This window comes from Oncorhynchus clarkii, chromosome 25 (assembly GCF_045791955.1).
Source record: "Oncorhynchus clarkii lewisi isolate Uvic-CL-2024 chromosome 25, UVic_Ocla_1.0, whole genome shotgun sequence".
NCBI lineage: Eukaryota > Metazoa > Chordata > Actinopteri > Salmoniformes > Salmonidae > Oncorhynchus > Oncorhynchus clarkii.
In genome coordinates this window covers 41,109,593-41,133,685 of record NC_092171.1, presented here as the reverse complement: position 1 = coordinate 41,133,685, position 24,093 = coordinate 41,109,593, and the positions used below count along the sequence as shown (strand labels likewise).

Below are 24,093 nucleotides of genomic sequence, written 5' to 3'. Positions count from 1 at the left end.
CCGACAGCCTATGGCATGGCTCATAGCCAGATAACAACGACTCCTATTCTGTTCTTCTGACATACAGACTACAAGCAGCACTGCAGCGGTAAGAAATCGCTCCTCCATTTCCTGTTGGCTAAAATTAGAATCGCCTCAATTTCAGTTTATGTGACAAAAACAAGCAAGTATAGAAAAATTGGCTTTCAATGACTATGAGACAGCTCTATTACACACATTTCTCTCAGGTGACTGTCTCTCTCTCTCTCTCTCTGTCTCTCTCTCTGTCTCTTTCTGTCTCTCTCTCTCTCTGTCTCTTTCTGTCTCTCTCTCTCTCTGTCTCTGTCTCTCTCTCTCTCTGTCTCTCTCTGTCACTCTCTGTCTCTCTCTCTGTCTCTCTCTCTGTCTCTCTCTTTGTCTCTCTCTCTTTCTCTCTCTCTCTGTCTCTCTACCTCTCCCTCTCTCTCCATTTCTATTCATGTATTTTCTGAGTGGATAGGCCAGCTATTAGGGAACAAAGAGATTCATATTTGGGAGGAAGAGAGGGAGGAATGCAAGGAAAGAGCTGGAAGAAAGGTAAAGAAAGGGGGGAGAGGTTCAACAACCTAAAAGGGGAGGCTAAAGAGAGGGAGGAGCGGAAAGAGAAGGAGCAGGGAGAAGGTAATTAATGAAGTTCCTTTAATTACCACTGCTTGTCTCACTGCCAGCTCGAGCACTGTCTCACACACACACACACACACACACACACACACACACACACACACACACACACACACACACACACACACACACACACACACACACACACACACACACACACACAATGAAGTCATTAAAAAGTTTATAACGTAAAGAGTGAATGAGAAAGAAAAAGGGACTGAAGGAAAAGACAAACGACAACAAAGTATTCTCCGTGGGTGGAGAGGAGAGGTACGGGTGGATAGGAGGAGAAGAGAGGAGAGGAGAGGAGAGGAGAAGAGAGGAGAGGAATGGGTGGATAGGAGGAGAAGAGAGGAGAGGAGAGGTACGGGTGGATAGGAGGAGAAGAGAGGAGAGGAGAGGTACGGGTGGATTGGAGAAGAGAGGAGAGGAGAGGAACGGGTGGATTGGAGGAGAGGAGAGGAGAGGAACGGGTGGATAGGAGGAGAAGAGAGGAGAGGAGAGGAACGGGTGGATAGGAGGAGAAGAGAGGAGAGGAGAGGTACAGGTGGATTGGAGGAGAAGAGAGGAGAGGAGAGGTACGGGTGGATTGGAGGAGAAGAGAGGAGAGGAGAGGAACGGGTGGATAGGAGTAGAAGAGAGGAGGAGAGGAACGGGTGGATAGGAGGAGAGGAGAGGAGAGGAGAGGAAAGGGTGGATTGGAGGAGAAGAGAGGAGGAGAGGTACGGGTGGATAGGAGGAGAAGAGAGGAGAGGAGAGGAACGGGTGGATAGGAGGAGAAGAGAGGAGGAGAGGAACGGGTGGATAGGAGGAGAAGAGAGGAGAGGAGAGGAGAGGAACGGGTGGATAGGAGGAGAAGAGAGGAGAGGAGAGGAGAGGAAAAGGTGGATTGGAGGAGAAGAAAGGAGAGGAGAGGAATGGGTGGATTGGAGGAGAGGAACGGGTGGATAGGAGGAGAAGAGAGGAGAGGAGAGGAACGGGTGGATAGGAGGAGGAGAGGAACGGGTGGATAGGAGGAGAAGAGAGGAGAGGAGAGGAGAGGAAAGGGTGGATTGGAGGAGAAGAGAGGAGAGGAGAGGAACGGGTGGATAGGAGGAGGAGAGGAGAGGTACGGGTGGATTGGAGGAGAAGAGAGGAGAGGAACGGGTGGATAGGAGGAGAAGAGAGGAGGAGAGGAACGGGTGGATAGGAGGAGAAGAGAGGAGAGGAGAGGAGAGGAGAGGAGAGGAGAGGAGAGGAAAGGGTGGATTGGAGGAGAAGAGAGGAGGAGAGGTACGGGTGGATAGGAGGAGAAGAGAGGAGAGGAGAGGAACGGGTGGATAGGAGGAGAAGAGAGGAGGAGAGGAACGGGTGGATAGGAGGAGAAGAGAGGAGATGAGAGGAACGGGTGGATAGGAGGAGAAGAGAGGAGAGGAGAGGAACGGGTGGATAGGAGGAGAAGAGAGGAGAGGAGAGGAAAGGGTGGATTGGAGGAAAAGAGAGGAGAGGAGAGGAACAGGTGGATAGGAGGAGAAGAGAGGAGAGGTACGGGTGGATCGGAGGAGAAGAGAGGAGAAGAGAGGAACGGGTGGATTGGATGAGAAGAGAGGAGAGGAGAGGAACGGGTGGATTGGAGGAGAAGAGAGGAGAGGAGAGGAACGGGTGGATAGGAGGAGAAGAGGAGAGGAATGGGTGGATAGGAGAAGAGAGGAGAGGAGAGGAACGGGTGGATTGGAGGAGAAGAGAGGAGAGGAGAGGTACGGGTGGATTGGAGGAGAAGAGAGGAGAGGAGAGGAGAGGTACGGGTGGATTGGAGGAGAAGAGAGGAGAGGAGAGGAACGGGTGGATAGGAGGAGAAGTGAGGAGAGGAGAGGTACGGGTGGATTGAAGGAGAAGAGAGGAGAGGAGAGGTACAGGTGGATAGGAGGAGGAGAGGAGAGGTACGGGTGGATAGGAGGAGAAGAGAGGAGAGGAGAGGTACGGGTGGATTGGAGGAGAAGAGAGGAGAGGTACGGGTGGATAGGAGGAGAAGAGAGGAGAGGAGAGGTACGGGTGGATAGGAGGAGAAGAGAGGAGAGGAACAGGTGGATAGGAGGAGAAGAGAGGAGAGGAGAGGAACGGGTGGATAGGAGGAGAAGAGAGGAGAGGAGAGGAGCAGGTGGATAGGAGGAGAAGAGAGGAGAGGAGAGGAACGGGTGGATAGGAGGAGGAGAGGAACGGGTGGATAGGAGGAGAAGAGAGGAGAGGAGAGGAGAGGAAAGGGTGGATTGGAGGAGAAGAGAGGAGAGGAGAGGAACGGGTGGATAGGAGGAGGAGAGGAGAGGTTGGGGTGGATTGGAGGAGACGAGAGGAGAGGAACGGGTGGATAGGAGGAGAAGAGAGGAGGAGAGGAACGGGTGGATAGGAGGAGAAGAGAGGAGAGGAGAGGAGAGGAAAGGGTGGATTGGAGGAGAAGAGAGGAGGAGAGGTACGGGTGGATAGGAGGAGAAGAGAGGAGAGGTGAGGAACGGGTGGATAGGAGGAGAAGAGAGGAGGAGAGGAACGGGTGGATAGGAGGAGAAGAGAGGAGAGGAGAGGAACGGGTGGATAGGAGGAGAAGAGAGGAGAGGAGAGGAACGGGTGGATAGGAGGAGAAGAGAGGAGAGGAGAGGAAAGGGTGGATTGGAGGAGAAGAGAGGAGAGGAGAGGAACAGGTGGATAGGAGGAGAAGAGAGGAGAGGAGAGGTACGGGTGGATCGGAGGAGAAGAGAGGAGAAGAGAGGAACGGGTGGATTGGATGAGAAGAGAGGAGAGGAACGGGTGGATTGGAGGAGAAGAGAGGAGAGGAGAGGAACGGGTGGATAGGAGGAGAAGAGGAGAGGAATGGGTGGATAGGAGGAGAAGAGAGGAGAGGAACGGGTGGATAGGAGAAGAGAGGAGAGGAGAGGAACGGGTGGATTGGAGGAGAAGAGAGGAGAGGAGAGGTACGGGTGGATTGGAGGAGAAGAGAGGAGAGGAGAGGAGAGGTACAGGTGGATTGGAGGAGAAGAGAGGAGAGGAGAGGAACGGGTGGATAGGAGGAGAAGAGAGGAGGAGAGGAATGGGTGGATAGGAGGAGAAGAGAGGAGAGGAGAGGAACGGGTGGATAGGAGGAGAAGAGAGGAGAGGAGAGGAACGGGTGGATAGGAGGAGAAGAGAGGAGAGGAGAGGAAAGGGTGGATTGGAGGAGAAGAGAGGAGAGGAGAGGAACAGGTGGATAGGAGGAGAAGAGAGGAGAGGAGAGGTACGGGTGGATCGGAGGAGAAGAGAGGAGAAGAGAGGTACGGGTGGATTGGATGAGAAGAGGAGAGGAGAGGAACGGGTGGATTGGAGGAGAAGAGAGGAGAGGAGAGGAACGGGTGGATAGGAGGAGAAGAGGAGAGGAATGGGTGGATAGGAGGAGAAGAGAGGAGAGGAACGGGTGGATAGGAGAAGAGAGGAGAGGAGAGGAACGGGTGGATTGGAGGAGAAGAGAGGAGAGGAGAGGTACGGGTGGATTGGAGGAGAAGAGAGGAGAGGAGAGGAGAGGTACGGGTGGATTGGAGGAGAAGAGAGGAGAGGAACGGGTGGATAGGAGGAGAAGAGAGGAGAGGAGAGGAACGGGTGGATAGGAGGAGAAGTGAGGAGAGGAGAGGTACGGGTGGATTGGAGGAGCAGAGAGGAGAGGAGAGGTACGGGTGGATAGGAGGAGGAGAGGAGAGGTACGGGTGGATAGGAGGAGAAGAGAGGAGAGGAGAGGTACGGGTGGATTGGAGGAGAAGAGAGGAGAGGTACGGGTGGATAGGAGGAGAAGAGAGGAGAGGAGAGGTACGGGTGGATAGGAGGAGAAGAGAGGAGAGGAACGGGTGGATAGGAGGAGAAGAGAGGAGAGGAGAGGAACGGGTGGATAGGAGGAGAAGAGAGGAGAGGAGAGGAACAGGTGGATAGGAGGAGGAGAAGGGAACGGGTGGAGGAGAGGAACGGGTGGATAGGAGGAGGAGAGGGGAACGGGTGGAGGAGAGGAACGGGTGGATAGGAGGAGGAGAGGGGAACGGGTGGATGGGAAGAGGAGAGGGGAAAGGGTGGAGGGGAGAAGGGGGAACGGGTGGAGGAGAGGAGAGGGGGGAACGGGTAGATAGGAGGAAGAGAGGGGAATGGGTATATAGGAGGAGGAGAGGGGAACGAGTGGAGGAGAGGAGAAGGGGGAACGGGTAGATAGGAGGAGGAGAGGGGAACGGGTGGATAGGAGGAGGAGAGGGGAACGGGTGGATAGGAGGAGGAGAGGGGAACGGGTGGATAGGAGGAGGAGAGGGGAACGGGTGGATAGGAGGAGGAGAGGGGAACGGGTGGATAGGAGGAGGAGAGGGGAACGGGTGGATAGGAGGAGGAGAGGGGAACGGGTGGATAGGAGGAGGACAGGGGAACGGGTGGATAGGAGGAGGAGAGGGGAACGGGTGGATAGGAGGAGGAGAGGGGAACGGGTGGATAGGAGGAGGAGAGGGGAACGGGTGGATAGGAGGAGGAGAGGGGAACGGGTAGATAGGAGGAGCAGAGGGGAACGGGTGGATAGGAGGAGGAGAGGGGAACGGGTATATAGGAGGAGGAGAGGGGAACGGGTGGATAGGAGGAGGAGAGGGGAACGGGTGGATAGGAGGAGGAGAGGGGAACGGGTAGATAGGAGGAGAGGGGAACGGGTGGATAGGAGGAGGAGAGGGGAACGGGTGGATAGGAGGAGGAGAGGGGAACGGGTGGATAGGAGGAGGAGAGGGGAACGGGTGGATAGGAGGAGGAGAGGGGAACGGGTATATAGGAGGAGGAGAGGGGAACGGGTGGATAGGAGGAGGAGAGGGGAACGGGTGGATAGGAGGAGGAGAGGGGAACGGGTAGATAGGAGGAGAGGGGAACGGGTGGATAGGAGGAGGAGAGGGGAACGGGTGGATAGGAGGAGGAGAGGGGAACGGGTGGATAGGAGGAGGAGAGGGGAACGGGTGGATAGGAGGAGGAGAGGGGAACGGGTGGATAGGAGGAGGAGAGGGGAACGGGTGGATAGGAGGAGGAGAGGGGAACGGGTGGATAGGAGGAGGAGAGGGGAACGGGTGGATAGGAGGAGGAGAGGGGAACGGGTAGATAGGAGGAGGAGAGGGGAACGGGTGGATAGGAGGAGGAGAGGGGAACGGGTGGATAGGAGGAGGAGAGGGGAACGGGTGGATAGGAGGAGGAGAGGGGAACGGGTGGATAGGAGGAGGAGAGGGGAACGGGTAGATAGGAGGAGCAGAGGGGAACGGGTGGATAGGAGGAGGAGAGGGGAACGGGTATATAGGAGGAGGAGAGGGGAACGGGTGGATAGGAGGAGGAGAGGGGAACGGGTGGATAGGAGGAGGAGAGGGGAACGGGTAGATAGGAGGAGAGGGGAACGGGTGGATAGGAGGAGGAGAGGGGAACGGGTGGATAGGAGGAGGAGAGGGGAACGGGTGGATAGGAGGAGGAGAGGGGAACGGGTGGATAGGAGGAGGAGAGGGGAACGGGTGGATAGGAGGAGGAGAGGGGAACGGGTGGATAGGAGGAGGAGAGGGGAACGGGTGGATAGGAGGAGGAGAGGGGAACGGGTGGATAGGAGGAGGAGAGGGGAACGGGTAGATAGGAGGAGGAGAGGGGAACGGGTGGATAGGAGGAGGAGAGGGGAACGGGTGGATAGGAGGAGGAGAGGGGAACGGATGGATAGGAGGAGGAGAGGGGAACGGGTGGATAGGAGGAGGAGAGGGGAATGGATGGATAGGAGGAGGAGAGGGGAACGGGTATATAGGAGGAGGAGAGGGGAACGGGTATATAGGAGGAGGAGAGGGGAACGGGTGGATAGGAGGAGGAGAGGGGAACGGATGGATAGGAGGAGGAGAGGGGAACGGGTGGATAGGAGGAGGAGAGGGGAACGGATGGATAGGAGGAGGAGAGGGGAACGGGTGGATAGGAGGAGGAGGGGGGAACGGGTGGATAGGAGGAGGAGAGGGGAACGGGTGGATAGGAGGAGGAGAGGGGAATGGATGGATAGGAGGAGGAGAGGGGAACGGGTGGATAGGAGGAGGAGAGGGGAACGGGTGGATAGGAGGAGGAGAGGGGAACGGGTGGAGGAGAGGAGGAGAGGGGAATGGATGGATAGGAGGAGGAGAGGGGAACGGGTGGATAGGAGGAGGAGAGGGGAACGGGTGGATAGGAGGAGGAGAGGGGAATGGATGAACATTGACAGAGTAGATAACCATCAAAAGAAGGAGAGCCGGTGGAACAGACTCAAACAGAGAAGGGAAGAGGGGGAGGAGACGGGAGGAAGGAGGTAGAGGGGGTGAGGTGGGGGACAGTCCAAGGTGGAACTTTGATGATGCTAAATTTGGCAAAAGGAGGAGAATGGATGTGTGTGTGTGGGGGGGGGGGGACTTGCTGAATAGGCTGTGGTTCCAGTTTCATAGGTCTGAGTTTAACAGCAGAAGAATGAGGAAGGACAGAGAGATGAAGAGAGGACAGAGAGATGAAGAGAGGAGAGAGAGATGAAGAGAGGAGAGAGAGATGAAGAGAGGACAGAGAGATGAAGAGAGGACAGAGAGATGAAGAGAGGACAGAGAGGTGAAGAGAGGACAGAGACATGAAGAGAGGGCAGAGAGATGAAGAGAGGACAGACAGGTGAAGAGAGGACAGAGAGATGAAGAGAGGACAGAGAGATGAAGAGAGGACAGACAGGTGAAGAGAGGACAGAGAGATGAAGAGAGGACAGAGAGATGAAGAGAGGACAGAGAGGTGAAGAGAGGACAGAGAGGTGAAGAGAGGACAGAGAGATGAAGAGAGGACAGAGAGATGAAGAGAGGACAGAGAGATGAAGAGAGGACAGAGAGATGAAGAGAGGACAGAGAGATGAAGAGAGGACAGAGAGATGAAGAGAGGACAGAGAGGACAGAGAGGACAGAGAGGACAGAGAGATGAAGAGAGGACAGAGAGATGAAGAGAGGACAGAGAGGTGGTGCCTGACTCATTATGTAAAAAACCCTTTTCTTGGTCCACTTGACATATGTTTGAGTCTTCTGTGGGTTCGCCCCCAAACTGCCTTCTTATAGACTGTGTGTGTGTGTATTAGGTTAAATGCTGTGTAATGGGCTTCTAAATGATGCGGATGTGACTGTGTTGAATAGCATAGGGTCCCAGAGAGAGTCAGAAATAGAAGAGAGAGAGAGATAGAGAGAAAGAGAGAGGAAGGAAGGAGAGATTCAAATGTGAATGCAAGATATTGCTTTGACAAGGACACCCAGGCACCAAGCATCGTCCTCGTCTTCCCACCACCAACCACCCCTTAAACCTACAGCTGTCATACCTCAAAGTCGTTGGCCTTGTTGTAGTGCATGTTGAGGGCTCGGTAGAGCTCAGACTCCCTGCCCACAGACAGGTCCTCGTTAGTGGTCACTCCCTCGTTGATGGCCTGCCGAGCAAACTTCTCCATCTGGATGTAATAGAACTCTCTGAAGTTACTGAACCACTTGATGAGCTGAGACGTGATGCAGCGGTTAAACTGGAGAGAGGGGGAGAGAGAGAGAGAGAAAGACAGAGAGAGGGAGAGAAAGACAGAGAGAGGGAGAGAAAGACAGAGAGAGGGAGAGAAAGACAGAGAGGGAGAGAAAGACAGAGAGAGGGAGAGCGAGACAGAGATAGAGGGAAAGAGAGCGGGAGAAATAGAGAGAGACAGAGAGAGATAGAGAGAGAGAGAGGGGGGAGAGAGAGACAGAGAGAGAGGGAAAGAGAGCGAGAGAGAGAGAGGGGGAGAGAGAGGGGGAGAGAGAGACGGAGAGAGAAAGACAGAGAGAGGGAGAGAAAGAGAGCGGGAGAGAGAGAGACAGAGAGAGAGAGAGAGAGAGAGAGAGAGAGAGAGAGGGGAGAGAGCGACAGAGAGAGGGGGAGTGAGGGAGAGAAAGACAGAGAGAGGGGGAGGGAGGGGGAGAGAAAGACAGAGAGAGGGAGAGAAAGACAGAGAGAGGGAGAGAAAGACAGAGGGAGAGAAAGACAGAGAGAGGGAGAGAGAGCGGGAGAGAGAGGGAGAAAGAGAGAGAGAAAGACAGAGGGGGAGAGAGCGGGAGAGAAAGAGACAGAGAGGGAGAGAAAGAGAGAGAGACAGACAGACAGAGAGGGGGAGAGAGAGACAGAGAGAGAAAGACAGAGAGGGGGAGAGAGAGACAGAGAGAGAGAGAGGGGGAGGGAGGGAGAGAAAGACAGAGGGGGAGAGAGGGAGCGAGGGGAGGGAGAGAAAGACAGAGAGAGGGAGAGAAAGACAGAGAGCGGGAGAGAGAGAGAGAGAGAGAGAAAGACAGAGGGGGAGAGAGAGACAGAGAGAGGGAGAGAGAGCGGGAGAGAAAGAGACAGAGAGGGAGAGAAAGAGAGAGAGACAGACAGACAGACAGACAGAGAGGGGGAGAGAGACAGAGAGAGAAAGACAGAGAGGGGGAGAGAGAGACAGAGAGAGAGAGAGGGGGAGTGAGGGAGAGAAAGACAGAGGGGGAGAGAGGGAGCGAGGGGAGGGAGAGAAAGACAGAGAGAGGGAGAGAAAGACAGAGAGCGGGAGAGAGAGAGAGAGAGAGAGAAAGACAGAGGGGGAGAGAGAGACAGAGAGAGGGAGAGAGAGCGGGAGAGAAAGAGAGAGAGAGACAGAGAGAGAGAGAGAGACAGACAGACAGAGAGGGGGAGAGAGAGACAGAGAGAGGGAAAGAGAGAGAGACAGAGAGAGAGACAGAGAGCGGGAGAGAGCGACAGAGAGAGGGAGAGAGTGCGGGAGAGAGAGAGAGAGAAAGACAGAGAGAGGGAGAGAAAGACAGAGAGGGGGAGAGAGAGACAGAGAGAGAGAGGGAAAGAGAGCGGGAGAGAGACAGGGAGAGAGAGACAGAGAGGGAGAGAGAGAGAGAGAGAGAGAGAGAGAGGGGGAGAGAGAGATATAGAGAGAAAGACAGAGAGAGGGAGAGAAAGAGAGCGGGAGAGAGAGAGACAGAGAGAGACAGAGAGAGAGAGAGAGAGACAGAGAGGGGGAGAGAGCGACAGAGAGAGGGGGAGAGCGACAGAGAGAGGGGGAGAGAGCGACAGAGAGAGGGAGAGAGTGCAGGAGAGAGAGAGAGAGAAAGACAGAGAGAGGGAGAGAGAGACAGAGAGAGGGAGGGAAAGAGAGCAGGAGAGAGGGAGAAAAAGAGAGAGGGAGACAGAGAGAGAGAGAGGGAGAGAGAGAGAGAGAGAGGGGGGGGGGGGAGAGAGGGGGAGAGAGAGAGCGGGAGAGAGAGACAGAGAGACAGAGAGAGCGGGAGAGAGAGACAGAGAGACAGAGAGAGAGAGGGAAAGAGAGCAGGAGAGAGGGAGAAAGAGAGAGAGGGAGACAGAGAGAGAGAGAGAGAGAGAGAGCGGGAGAGAGAGAGACAGAGAGACAGAGAGAGAGAGAGAGAGAGACAGAGAGGGGGAGAGAGAGACAGAGAGAGAGAGGGAAAGAGAGCGGGAGAGAGAGAGGGAAAGAGAGCGGGAGAGAGAGAGGGAAAGAGAGCGGGAGAGAGAGAGAGAGAGAGAGAGAGAGAGAGAGAGAGAGGGCGGGAGAGAGAGAGGGAGAAAGAGAGAGACAGAGAGAAAGACAGAGAGAGAGAGACAGAGAGAGTAATATTGATCATTATTAATTATTATGATTCCTGTCCTTCAGTAATATTAAACTACACTGTCTGTTTAAAACATGTTTATACCACAGCATTTTTAAATACTAATTTCTGATTGGTTAGAAGGGCATTCTAGAATAGACATTAAAACCAGAGAACAGAACAGTTGGAAAAGATAATGTAATCATGATGCAATATGCAGCTACACATGGAGACTGTACTGGCTACAAAGTTACAGGAAGATAAACCAACAACTACACATGGAGACTGTACTGGCTACAAAGTTACAGGAAGATAAACCAACAACTACACATGGAGACTGTACTGGCTACAAAGTTACAGGAAGATAAACCAACAACTACACATGGAGACAACTGGCTACAAAGTTACAGGAAGATAAAACAACAACTACACAAGGAGACTGTACTGGCTACATGAATGAAAAAAATAACTTGATTTAAAAAAATACGTGGTGCGTATGTATTCACCCCCTTTTGCTATTAAACCCCTAAATAAGACCTGGCGCAACGAATTACCTTCAGTAGTCACATAATTAATTAAATAAAGTCCACCTGTGTGCAATCTAAGTGTCACATGATATGATATGTCACATGATCTCAGTATATATACACCTGAACACCAAGGAGCTCTCCAAACAGGTCAGGGACAAAGTTTTGGAGAAGTACAGATCAGGGTTGAGTTATAAAAAATATTCTGAAACTTTGAACATCCCACAGAGCACCATTAAATCCATTACTTAAAAAATGGAAAAAAAATGGCACCACAAGAAACCTGCCAAGAGAGGGCCACCCACCAAAACTCACGGACCAGGCAAGGAGGGCATTAATCAGAGAGGCAACAAAGAGACCAAAGATAACTCTGAAAGAGCTGCAAAGCTCCACAGCGGAGATTGGAGTATCTGTCTATAGAACCAATTTAAGCCGTACACTCCACAGAGCTGGGATTTACGGAAGAGTGGCCAGAAAAAAGCCATTGCTTAAATAAAAAAATGAGCAAACACATTTGGTGTTCACCAAACGGCATGTGGGAGACTCCCCGAACATATGGAAGAAGGTACTCTGGTCAGATGAGACTCAAATTTAGCTTTTTCGCCATCAAAGAAGACACTATGTCTTGCAATTAAACCCAACACCTCTCATCACCCCGAGAACACCCTCCCCACAGTGAATCATGGTGGTGGCAGCATCATGCTGTGGGGATGTTTTTCATCGGCAGGGACTGGAAAACTGGTCAGAAATGAAGGAATGTTGGATGGCGCTAAATACAGGGATATTCTTGAGGGAAACCTGTTTCAGTCTTCCAGAGATTTGAGACTGGGACGGAGGTTCACCTTCCAGCAGGACAATAACACTAAGCATACTGCTAAAGCAACACTCGAATGGTTTAAGGGGAAACATTTAAATGTCTTGGAATGTCCTAGTCAAAGCCCAGACCTCAATCCAATTGAGAATATGTGCTATGACTTAAATATTGCTGTACACCAGCAGGAACCCATCCAACTTGAAGGAGCAGGAGCAGTTTTGCCTTGAATGGGCAAATATCCCAGGTGGCTAGATGTGCCAAGCTATAGAGACATTTCCCAAGAGACTTGCAGCTATAATTGCTGCAAAAGGTGGCTCTACAACGTGTTGATTTTGGGGTAGTGAATAGTTATGCATGCTCAAGTTTTCCGTTTTTTTTGTCTTATTTCTAGTTTGTTTCTCAAGAAAAAATATGTTGCATCTTCAAAGTGGCAGGCATGTTGTATAAATCAAATGAAACAAAACCCCCCAAAAAATCTATTTTATTTCCAGGTTGAAAGGCAACAAAATAGGAAAAATGCCAAGGAGGGTGAATACTTCGCAGGCGCAAGGAGGGTGAATACTTCGAAGGCATTGTACATCAACAAAAAGTATTTATACCGGTAAGTGTGTGCTTTAATATTGTTTTCTTTGGCAACTGTGATTTATATTACATATTATATTACCTATTATATTATATATTATATTATATTACATATTATATTATATTAGCTATTATATTATATTAGCTATTATATTATATTACATAGTATATTATATTAACTATAATATTATATTACACATTATATTATATATTATATTATATTATACATTATATTATATATTATATTACCTATTATATTATATTACATATGATATTACATTACATATGATATTACATTACATATTATATTACATATTATATTATATATTATATTACATGTTATATTACATGTTATATTATATTACATGTTATATTATATTACATATTATATTACATGTTATATTACATGTTATATTACATATGATATTATATTACATAGTATATTATATTACATATTATATTACATAGTATATTATATGACATATTATATTACATAGTATATTATATTACATATTATACTACATATGATATTACATATTATATTACATATAATACTACATATTATATTACATAGTATATTATATTACATATTATATTATATTACATATTATATTATATTACATATTATACTACATATTATATTACATATCATATTATATTACCTATTATATTATATATTATATTATATTACATATTATATTACCTATTATATTATATATTATATTATATTACATATTATATTACATATTATATTATATATGATATTATATTACATATTATATTACATATTATATTACATATGATATTATATTACATATTATATTACATAGTATATTATATTACATATTATACTACATATTATATTACATATCATATTACATATTATACTACATATTATATTACATAGTATATTATATTACATATTATATTACATATTATATTACATAGTATATTATATTACATATTATACTACATATGATATTACATATTATATTACATAGTATATTATATTACATATTATATTATATTACATATGATATTATATTACATATTATATTACATATTATATTACATATGATATTATATTACATATTATATTATATTACATAGTATATTATATTACATATTATATTACATATTATATTACATAGTATATTATATTACATATTATACTACATATGATATTACATATTATATTACATATGATATTATATTACATATTATATTATATATTATATTACATATTATATTACATATTATACTACATATTATATTACATATGATATTATATTACATATTATACTACATATTATATTACATATGATATTATATTACATATTATATTACATATTATATTACATATGATATTATATTACATATTATACTACATATTATATTACATATCATATTACATATTATACTACATATTATATTACATATTATATTACATAGTATATTATATTACATATTATACTACATATTATATTACATATCATATTACATATTATACTACATATGATATTATATTACATATTATATTACATGTTATATTACATATTATATTATATTACATAGTATATTATATTACATATTATATTACATATGATATTACATATTATATTACATATGATATTATATTACATATTATATTACATATGATATCATATTACATATTATATTACATAGTATATTATATTACATATTATACTACATATTATATTACATATCATATTACATATTATACTACATATTATATTACATATTATATTATATATTATATTACATATGATATTATATTACATATTATATTACATATTATATTACATATTATATTATATATTATATTACATATTATACTACATATTATATTACATATTATATTATATATTATATTACATATTATACTACATATTATATTACATATGATATTACATATTATATTACATATGATATTATATTACATATGATATTATATTACATATTATATTACATATTATATTACATATTATACTACATATTATATTACATATTATATTACTTATTATATTACATAGTATATTATATTACATGTTATATTACATGTTATATTACATATTATACTACATATTATACTACATATTATATTACATATTATATTACATATTATACGACATATTATATTACATAGTATATTATATTACATATTATATTATATTACATATTATATTACATAGTATATTATACTACATATTATATTACATAGTATATTATACTACATATTATATTACATATGATATTATATTACATATTATATTACATATTATATTACATATTATATTACATATTATATTACCTGTTATATTACATATTATATTACATATAATATTACATATTACATGACATATTATATTACATGTTATATTATATTACACACAATGTTATATTACATAGTATATTACATAGTATATTACATAGTATATTACATAGTATATTATATTACATATTATATTACATAGTATATTATATTACATATTATATTATATTACATAGTATATTATATTACATATTATATTACATATTATATTACATATTATATTACATAGTATATTATATTACATATTATATTATATAGTATATTACATAGTATATAATATTACATATTATATGACATATATTACCTATTATATTATATATTATATTTAGTATTATATTATATTACATATTGCATATGATATTACATATTATATTACATATTATATTACATATTATTTAACATATTACATTTATATTAAATATCATATTACATATATTATATTACATATTATATTATATTACATATTATATGACATATCATATGACATATTATATTACATATTACATTTATATTAGATATCATATTACATATATTATATATTATTATTATTATTATATATTATTATATTACATATTATGTTATATTACATATTATGTTACATATTCTCTTATATTACATTTTATATTATGTTACACATTATACTATATTACATTTTATATGTTACATATTCTCTTTAGTAATACTACATAACATTGTCTGTGTGATGTCCCTGCTCTTACTACACCACAGGGAGGTGTGTGTGTGTGTGTGTGTGTGTGTGTGTGTTTAGTGAGGGGGAAAACAGCTTTGACATGGAGATTAGAACAGGCATTGTTACAAGACATTGTCTCATAGGAACAAGGGAGAGTGGGGGAACCAAGGCAACGGGAGGGGGGGAACCAAGGCAACGGGAGGGGGGGAAACAAGGCAACGGGAGGGGGGGAAACAAGGCAACGGGGGGGGGGGGGGACAAGACAACAGGGGGGAAACAAGGCAACGGAAGGGGGGAAACAAGGCAACGGGAGGGGGGGAAACAAGGCAACGGGAGGGGGGGAAACAAGGCAACGGGAGGGGGGGGAAACAAGGCAACGGGAGGGGGGGAAACAAGGCAACGGGAGGGGGGGAAACAAGGCAACGGGAGGGGGTGGGAAACAAGGCAACGGGAGGGGGGGAAACAAGGCAACGGAAGGGGGGGAACCAAGGCAACTGGAGAGGGGGGGAAACAAGGCAACGGGAGGGGGGAAAACAAGGCAACGGGAGGGGGGGAAACAAGGCAACGGGAGGGGGGGAAACAAGGCAACGGGAGGGGGGGAAACAAGGCAACGGGATGGGGGGAAACAAGGCAACGGGGGGGGGGGGAACAAGGCAACGGGGGGGGGAAACAAGGCAACGGGGGGGAACAAAGCAATGGGAGGGGGGGAACAAGGCAACGGGAGAGGAGGAAACAAGGCAACGGGGGGGGAAACAAGGCAACGGGAGGGGGGGAGAGGAAGGATAGAAGGAGGGAGAAGGAAAGATCAACGGAGGCATTTTTCAGGGATGTCAGAGGGTGACAACATGAAGAATAAGTGGGCATGTTTTAGCGGTGTGTGTGTGTGTGTTTAGTGTGTGTGTGTGTGTGTGTGTGAGAGAGTGTGTGTGTGTGTGTGTGTGTGTGTGAGTGTGTTTAGTGTGTGTGTGTGTTTTGTGTGTGTGTGTGTGTTTAGTGTGTGTGTGTAGTGTGTGTGTGTGAGTGTGTGTGTGTGTGTGTGTGAGTGTGTGTGTGTGTGAGTGTGTTTAGTGTGTGTGAGTGTGTGTGTGTGAGTGTGTGTGAGCGTGTTTAGTGTGTGTGTGTGTGTGTGTGTGTGTGTGTGTGTGTGTTAATTGCTGAATTGTTGCGTTGCTCTTTTGTCCGTCTCTCTTTCTGTCCAACACAAAGCCTCTCTAAAGCTCCCCGTAGCACCCTACACACACACACACACACACACACACACACACACACACACACACACACACTAAACACACACACACACACACACACACACACACACACACACACACACACACACACACACACTAAACACACACACACACACACTACACACACACACACACACACACACAATGGGCATATGGTCAAACACACTAATACATCGAAGCATGCACACACATGTTGAGCAGACTAAGACTGTATTGTTGTAGTGATGTTACAGTGACGTTGTTATGATGTTGTAGTTAATGTTGTAGTGACGTTGTAGAGATGTTGTAATGATGTTGTAGTAATGTTGTAGTGATGTTGTAGTGATGTAGTTAATGTTGTAGTGACGTTGTAGAGATGTTGTAGTGACGTTGTAGTAACGTTGTAGTGACTTTGTAGTAGTGTTGTAGTGACATTGTAAAGATGTTGTAGTGATGTTGTAGTAATTTTGTAGTGACGCAGTGTTTTTGCAGTGACGTTGTACTGATGTTGTAGTGACGTAGTAACCATGTAGTTAATGTTGTAGTGACGTTGTAGTTAATGTTGTAGTGACATTGTTGTGACGTTGTAGTGACGTTGTAGTTAATGTTGTAGTGACGTTGGAGTGATGTTGTAGTAACATTGTAGTGATGTTGTAGTAACGTTATATTGATGTTGTTGTAGTGACAGACACTAGCAGGCCCTGGCTTCCAGAAGTCTTTCCCACGGGACGGATACGACACACCGAGAAACAAATGACATTCCCAAACACACACACACACACACACGCACACACACACGCACACACACACACACACACACACACAAGCATGCTGAAAACACACAAACACACATACCAAACTAACCCCCACTAACCGCCGCTAACCCCCGCTAACCCCCTGCTGAAAACACACAAACACACATACCAAACCAATCCACGATCAGCACAAACAAAAAAGACAGACAGATAAAGAGACAGAAAGAGTGAAGGAGAGAGAAAACGGCTGAGTTCGGAGAATGCCAGGTGGAGTTTGTGATGAAAAGAGAGAGAGTGTCATCCCTATTGTGTTTCCCTGACAGGGTGTTTTCAGTGGAGGGAAGCCCTGAGGGGAGGTGTTAGGGGGAAACAAACACACACACACACACACACACACACACACACACACACACACTACATTTCAATTCCACTTCCAAATGTTCCTAACTGAAAAGAGGAGAATTGCCTGTAATTTCAGTACACTTCCTGAATTGTCTGGAATTCACCCCGACCTGATTTACATGTCCCACAGAGAGAGACATCAGAAGGCTGTTGATGGTACATTTAGAGACATCAGAAGGATGTTGATGGTACATTTAGAGACATCAGAAGGATGTTGATGGTGGGGGACGTTTAGAGACATCAGAAGGATGTTGATGGGACGTTTAGAGACATCAGAAGGATGTTGATGGTGGGGGACGTTTAGAGACATCAGAAGGATGTTGATGGGACGTTTAGAGACATCAGAAGGATGTTGATGGTGGGGGACGTTTAGAGACATCAGAAGGATGTTGATGGGACGTTTAGAGACATCAGAAGGATGTTGATGGTACATTTAGAGATATCAGAAGGATGTTGATGGTGGGGGACGTTTAGAGACATCAGAAGGCTGTTGATGGGACGTTTAGAGACATCAGAAGGATGTTGATGGTACGTTTAGAGAAATCAGAAGGATGTTGATGGGACGTTTAGAGACATCAGAAGGATGTTGATGGTGGGGGACGTTTAGAGACATCAGAAGGATGTTGATGGGACGTTTAGAGACATCAGAAGGATGTTGATGGTGGGGGATGTTTAGAGACATCAGAAGGATGTTGATGGTGGGGGACGTTTAGAGACATCAGAAGGATGTTGATGGTACATTTAGAGATATCAGAAGGATGTTGATGGTGGGGGACGTTTAGAGACATCAGAAGGATGTTGATGGGACGTTTAGAGACATCAGAAGGATGTTGATGGTGGGGGACGTTCAGAGACATCAGACGGATGTTGATGGGACGTTTAGAGACATCAGAAGGATGTTGATGGTACGTTTAGAGACATCAGAAGGATGTTGATGGTGGGGGACGTTTAGAGACATCAGAAGGATGTTGATGGGACGTTTAGAGACATCAGAAGGATGTTGATGGTGGGGGACGTTTAGAGACATCAGAAGGATGTTGATGGGACGTTTAGAGACATCAGAAGGCTGTTGATGGGACGTTTAGAGACATCAGAAGGATGTTGATGGTACGTTTAGAGACATCAGAAGGATGTTGATGGGACGTTTAGAGACATCAGAAGGATGTTGATGGTGGGGGACGTTTAGAGACATCAGAAGGATGTTGATGGGACGTTTAGAGACATCAGAAGGATGTTGATGGTGGGGGACGTTTAGAGACATCAGAAGGATGTTGATGGTGGGGGACGTTTAGAGACATCAGAAGGATGTTGATGGTACATTTAGAGATATCAGAAGGATGTTGATGGTGGGGGACGTTTAGAGACATCAGAAGGATGTTGATGGGACGTTTAGAGACATCAGAAGGATGTTGATGGTGGGGGACGTTTAGAGACATCAGAAGGATGTTGATGGGACGTTTAGAGACATCAGAAGGATGTTGATGGTACGTTTAGAGACATCAGAAGGATGTTGATGGTGGGGGACATTTAGAGACATCAGAAGGCTGTTGATGGTACATTTAGAGACATCAGAAGGATGTTGATGGGACGTTTAGAGACATCAGAAGGATGTTGATGGGACGTTTAGAGACATCAGAAGGATGTTGATGGTGGGGGACGTTTAGAGACATCAGAAGGATGTTGATGGGACGTTTAGAGACATCAGAAGGCTGTTGATGGTGGGGGACGTTTAGAGACATCAGAAGGATGTTGATGGTGGGGGACGTTTAGAGACATCAGAAGGATGTTGATGGGACGTTTAGAGACATCAGAAGGATGTTGATGGGACGTTTAGAGACATCAGAAGGATGTTGATGGTGGGGGACGTTTAGAGACATCAGAAGGCTGTTGATGGTGGGGGACGTTTAGAGACATCAGAAGGATGTTGATGGGACGTTTAGAGACATCAGAAGGATGTTGATGGGACGTTTAGAGACATCAGAAGGATGTTGATGGGACGTTTAGAGACATCAGAAGGCTGTTGATGGTACGTTTAGAGACATCAGAAGGCTGTTGATGGGACGTTTAGAGACATCAGAAGGATGTTGATGGGACGTTTAGAGACATCAGAAGGATGTTGATGGGACGTTTAGAGACATCAGAAGGATGTTGATGGGACGTTTAGAGACATCAGAAGGCTGTTGATGGGACGTTTAGAGACATCAGAAGGCTGTTGATGGGACGTTTAGAGACATCAGAAGGATGTTGATGGTACGTTTAGAGACATCAGAAGGATGTTGATGGTGGGGGACGTTTAGAGACATCAGAAGGATGTTGATGGGACGTTTAGAGACATCAGAAGGATGTTGATGGGACGTTTAGAGACATCAGAAGGATGTTGATGGTGGGGGACGTTTAGAGACATCAGAAGGATGTTAATGGGACGTTTAGAGACATCAGAAGGATGTTGATGGTACATTTAGAGACATCAGAAGGATGTTGATGGGACGTTTAGAGACATCAGAAGGATGTTGATGGTGGGGGACGTTTAGAGACATCAGAAGGATGTTGATGGTACATTTAGAGACATCAGAAGGATGTTGATGGTGGGGGACGTTTAGAGACATCAGAAGGATGTTGATGGTACATTTAGATTGGAAATACTAACCTCCATCTTCAGATTATCATTTTATTTGATGTTATTTTATTTAAATTACTTTGATTGGGATCAGATTTTTAACAGCATTTATAAAATAATTAAATTTCAATAGATATTCTAGGTAATTCAGTGAAGGGCAAATTTATATCAAATGGAACTCTTCATTATTCACTCTGTCTAGTAGCTACCAGACTCTAGTATGTCTTCTGAGTTGGGTGTGTGTGTGTGTGTGTGTGTGTGTGTGTGTGTGTGTGTGGAGTCAGAAGGGGGTATCTTGGCTATAACGAGGGTGTAATTAGAGTTAACTTCTCGTCACTACAGAGATCTAACAAGCTCTCAAACAAGGTCTTAATTACACTTCCTCAACATATACCACACTGTGTGTGTGTGTGTGTGTGTGTGTGTGTGTGTGTGTGTGTGTGATACCACTCACAAACCCAGACGTCTCATCACAGAGATGATGGGTCAGGTCAAAACGACAATCGCTTTCACTATGTAATTAGTGTGTGTGTGTGTGTGTCTCTCTATAGAAGCATTTCACTGGTGACCTACCCCCCCCCCCCCTCCCCCACACACACCAGTGTCACCAGTGTTTCCATAGCTACGGCTGACAGTGACGACTTGTGAGAATCAACAACCTTTGCATCATCGAATAATTTTTTTTATTTATTTTTTTATTTTTTTGTGAGAAGGTGTCAAAGTTCACAGTTAGCCATTGTTATGTAAATGTGAAGGGTTGAAAAGCACCAGTGGCCTGGCTTTGGCCCCAAGTGAGAGCAGGTACGTCGGAGCCATGACCCAGTGAGGGTAGCCTAGCGGTTAGAGCGTTGGTCTAGTAACCGGAAGGTTGCAAGATCAAATCCCCCGAGCTTACAAGGTACAAATCTGTCGTTCTGCCCCTGAACAGGCAGTTAACCCCACTGTTCCTAGGCCGTCATTGTAAATAAGAATTTGTTCTTAACTGACTTGCCTAGTTAACTAAAGCTTTTTGAAAGACCCGAAGCTAGACCCAGGAGATGAGATGGAACCTAGAAAATTGAGCGTTTTGGGTAAAACACCTGCCTGGATGAATCCTGGATGGAAATGTGTCGTCTGTGTGAGTGTATGTGTGTGTGTATGTGTACTGTGTGTGTGTGTGTGTACTGTATCTCTGGGTGTGTGTGAGTTTGTGTGTGTGTACTGTATATCTGGGTGTGTGTGAGTTTGTGTGTGTGTACTGTATATCTCTGTGTGTTTGTGTGTGTGTGTATGTGTGTGTGTGTGTACTGTATCTGTGTGTGTGTGTGTGTGTGTACTGTATCTGTGTGTGTGTGTGTGTGTGTGTGTGTGTGTGTGTGTGTGTACTGTATCTCTGTGTGTGTGTACGTACTGTATATCGGTGTGTGTATGTGTACTGTATCTCTTGGTGTGTGTGTGTGTGTGTGTGTACTTTATCTCTCTCTGTGTTTGTGTGTGTGTGTGTGTGTGTGTGTGTGTGTGTGTGTGTGTGTGTGTGTGTGTACTGTATCTGTGTGTGTGTGTGTTCAGGCGTGTGTAAGAACAGTCAGTATAACCCACTTCCCACAGTAACGATCACCTATTCCCAGAGCCTCCCTCTCTATTCAAACCCAATTAGGTGGTAATTTATGCCTAATTCCCCCACAACAACTAGCTGATCCCCCCCCCCCCCCCCCCCAACACATGCTGACTATTGTTCTCATGGAGAGAGGGGGGGGGGGCAGAGGGAGAGAGAGAGGGAGAAAGAGTCAGAGAGAGAGAGAGAGAGAGAGAGAGGGAGAGAGACAGAGAAAAGAAGAGAGAGACAGAGAGACTCAGACAGAGACAGACAGAGAGAGAGAGAGAGACCTGACCCTGATTTGGGGTACAGTATGTTAATGACGTTGGCAACGAATGCCATAACACCATTAGACAGGACAATGCAAAAGGACACACACATACATGACATAGTTAGGCTGTGATCAGGTTCCTGACAGGGGAGAGCAGAAAGTAATTGCCAAGGTCAACCAGAAAGTGACATTTCTAGATAAAGGGAAACACTTGCTGCAGCGTTACTTTGACTATGTCCACTTCCTGGTACAGAAGCGCCGTTAAGTTCATCAAGAAAAACCTACAGACAGCTCAGAATAAAATGTCAAGGGTCATAGTTCATCAAGAGGAAACTACAGACAGCTCAGAATAAAATGTCAAGGGTCATAGTTCATCAAGAAAAACCTACAGACAGCTCAGAATAAAATGTCAAGGGTCATAGTTCATCAAGAGGAAACTACAGACAGCTCAGAATAAAATGTCAAGGGTCATAGTTCATCAAGAGGAAACTACAGACAGCTCAGAATAAAATGTCAAGGGTCATAGTTCATCAAGAGGAAACTACAGACAGCTCAGAATAAAATGTCAAGGGTCATAGTTCATCAAGAGGAAACTACAGACAGCTCAGAATAAAATGTCAAGGGTCATAGTTCATCAAGAGGAAACTACAGACAGCTCAGAATAAAATGTCAAGGGTCATAGTTCATCAAGAAAAAACCTACAGACAGCTCAGAATAAAATGTCAAGGGTCATAGTTCATCAAGAGGAAACTACAGACAGCTCAGAATAAAATGTCAAGGGTCATAGTTCATCAAGAAAAACCTACAGACAGCTCAGAATAAAATGTCAAGGGTCATAGTTCATCAAGAGGAAACTACAGACAGCTCAGAATAAAATGTCAAGGGTCATAGTTCATCAAGAGGAAACTACAGACAGCTCAGAATAAAATGTCAAGGGTCATAGTTCATCAAGAGGAAACTACAGACAGCTCAGAATAAAATGTCAAGGGTCATAGTTCATCAAGAAAAACCTACAGACAGCTCAGAATAAAATGTCAAGGGCCATAGTTCATCAAGAGGAAACTACAAACAGCTCAGAATAAAATGTCAAGGGTCATAGTTCATCAAGAAAAACCTACAGACAGCTCAGAATAAAATGTCAAGGGTCATAGTTCATCAAGAGGAAACTACAGACAGCTCAGAATAAAATGTCAAGGGTCATAGTTCATCAAGAGGAAACTACAGACAGCTCAGAATAAAATGTCAAGGGTCATAGTTCATCAAGAGGAAACTACAGACAGCTCAGAATAAAATGTCAAGGGTCATAGTTCATCAAGAGGAAACTACAGACAGCTCAGAATAAAACGTCAAGGAACATTCTGAATCTTATCCCTCAGGTTCTTGTTGGTCCTTCTCAGCTACTACTACTACTATGAGTTGATAAAGGGGTCAATGAGCTGAAGTTGGGATTGGCCCATAAAACAGTGTATGGTACAGTCCCCCAGTATCTAAAGATGTATAATAGTACTGTTAGGAACTTCCATTCCTACGCCACTGAGAGACACCGAGAGACACTGAGAGACACCGAGAGACACCGAGAGACAGCGAGAGACAGCGAGAGACACTGAGAGACAGTGAGAGACACTGAGAGACAGTGAGAGACAGTGAGAGACAGTGAGAGACAGTGAGAGACACAGATAGACACTAAGCGACACTGAGCGACACTGAGAGACAGTGAGAGACACTGAGAGACAGTGAGAGACACTGAGAGACAGTGAGAGACAGTGAGAGACAGTGAGAGACACTGATAGACACTGAGCGACACTGAGAGACAGTGAGAGACACTGAGAGACACTGAGAGACACCGAGATACACTGAGAGACAGTGAGAGACACTGAGAGACAGTGAGAGACAGTGAGAGACAGTGAGAGACAGTGAGAGACACAGATAGACACTAAGCGACACTGAGCGACACTGAGAGACAGTGAGAGACACTGAGAGACAGTGAGAGACACTGAGAGACAGTGAGAGACAGTGAGAGACACTGATAGAC

At 44.9% G+C, this 24,093-nt stretch overlaps 1 pseudogene; it reads right to left on the bottom strand.

Annotated features, from left to right (window-relative positions):
- Positions 1-24,093, bottom strand: part of LOC139383914 (prospero homeobox protein 1-like) — a 109,686-nt pseudogene that overhangs the window by 16,559 nt on the left and 69,034 nt on the right.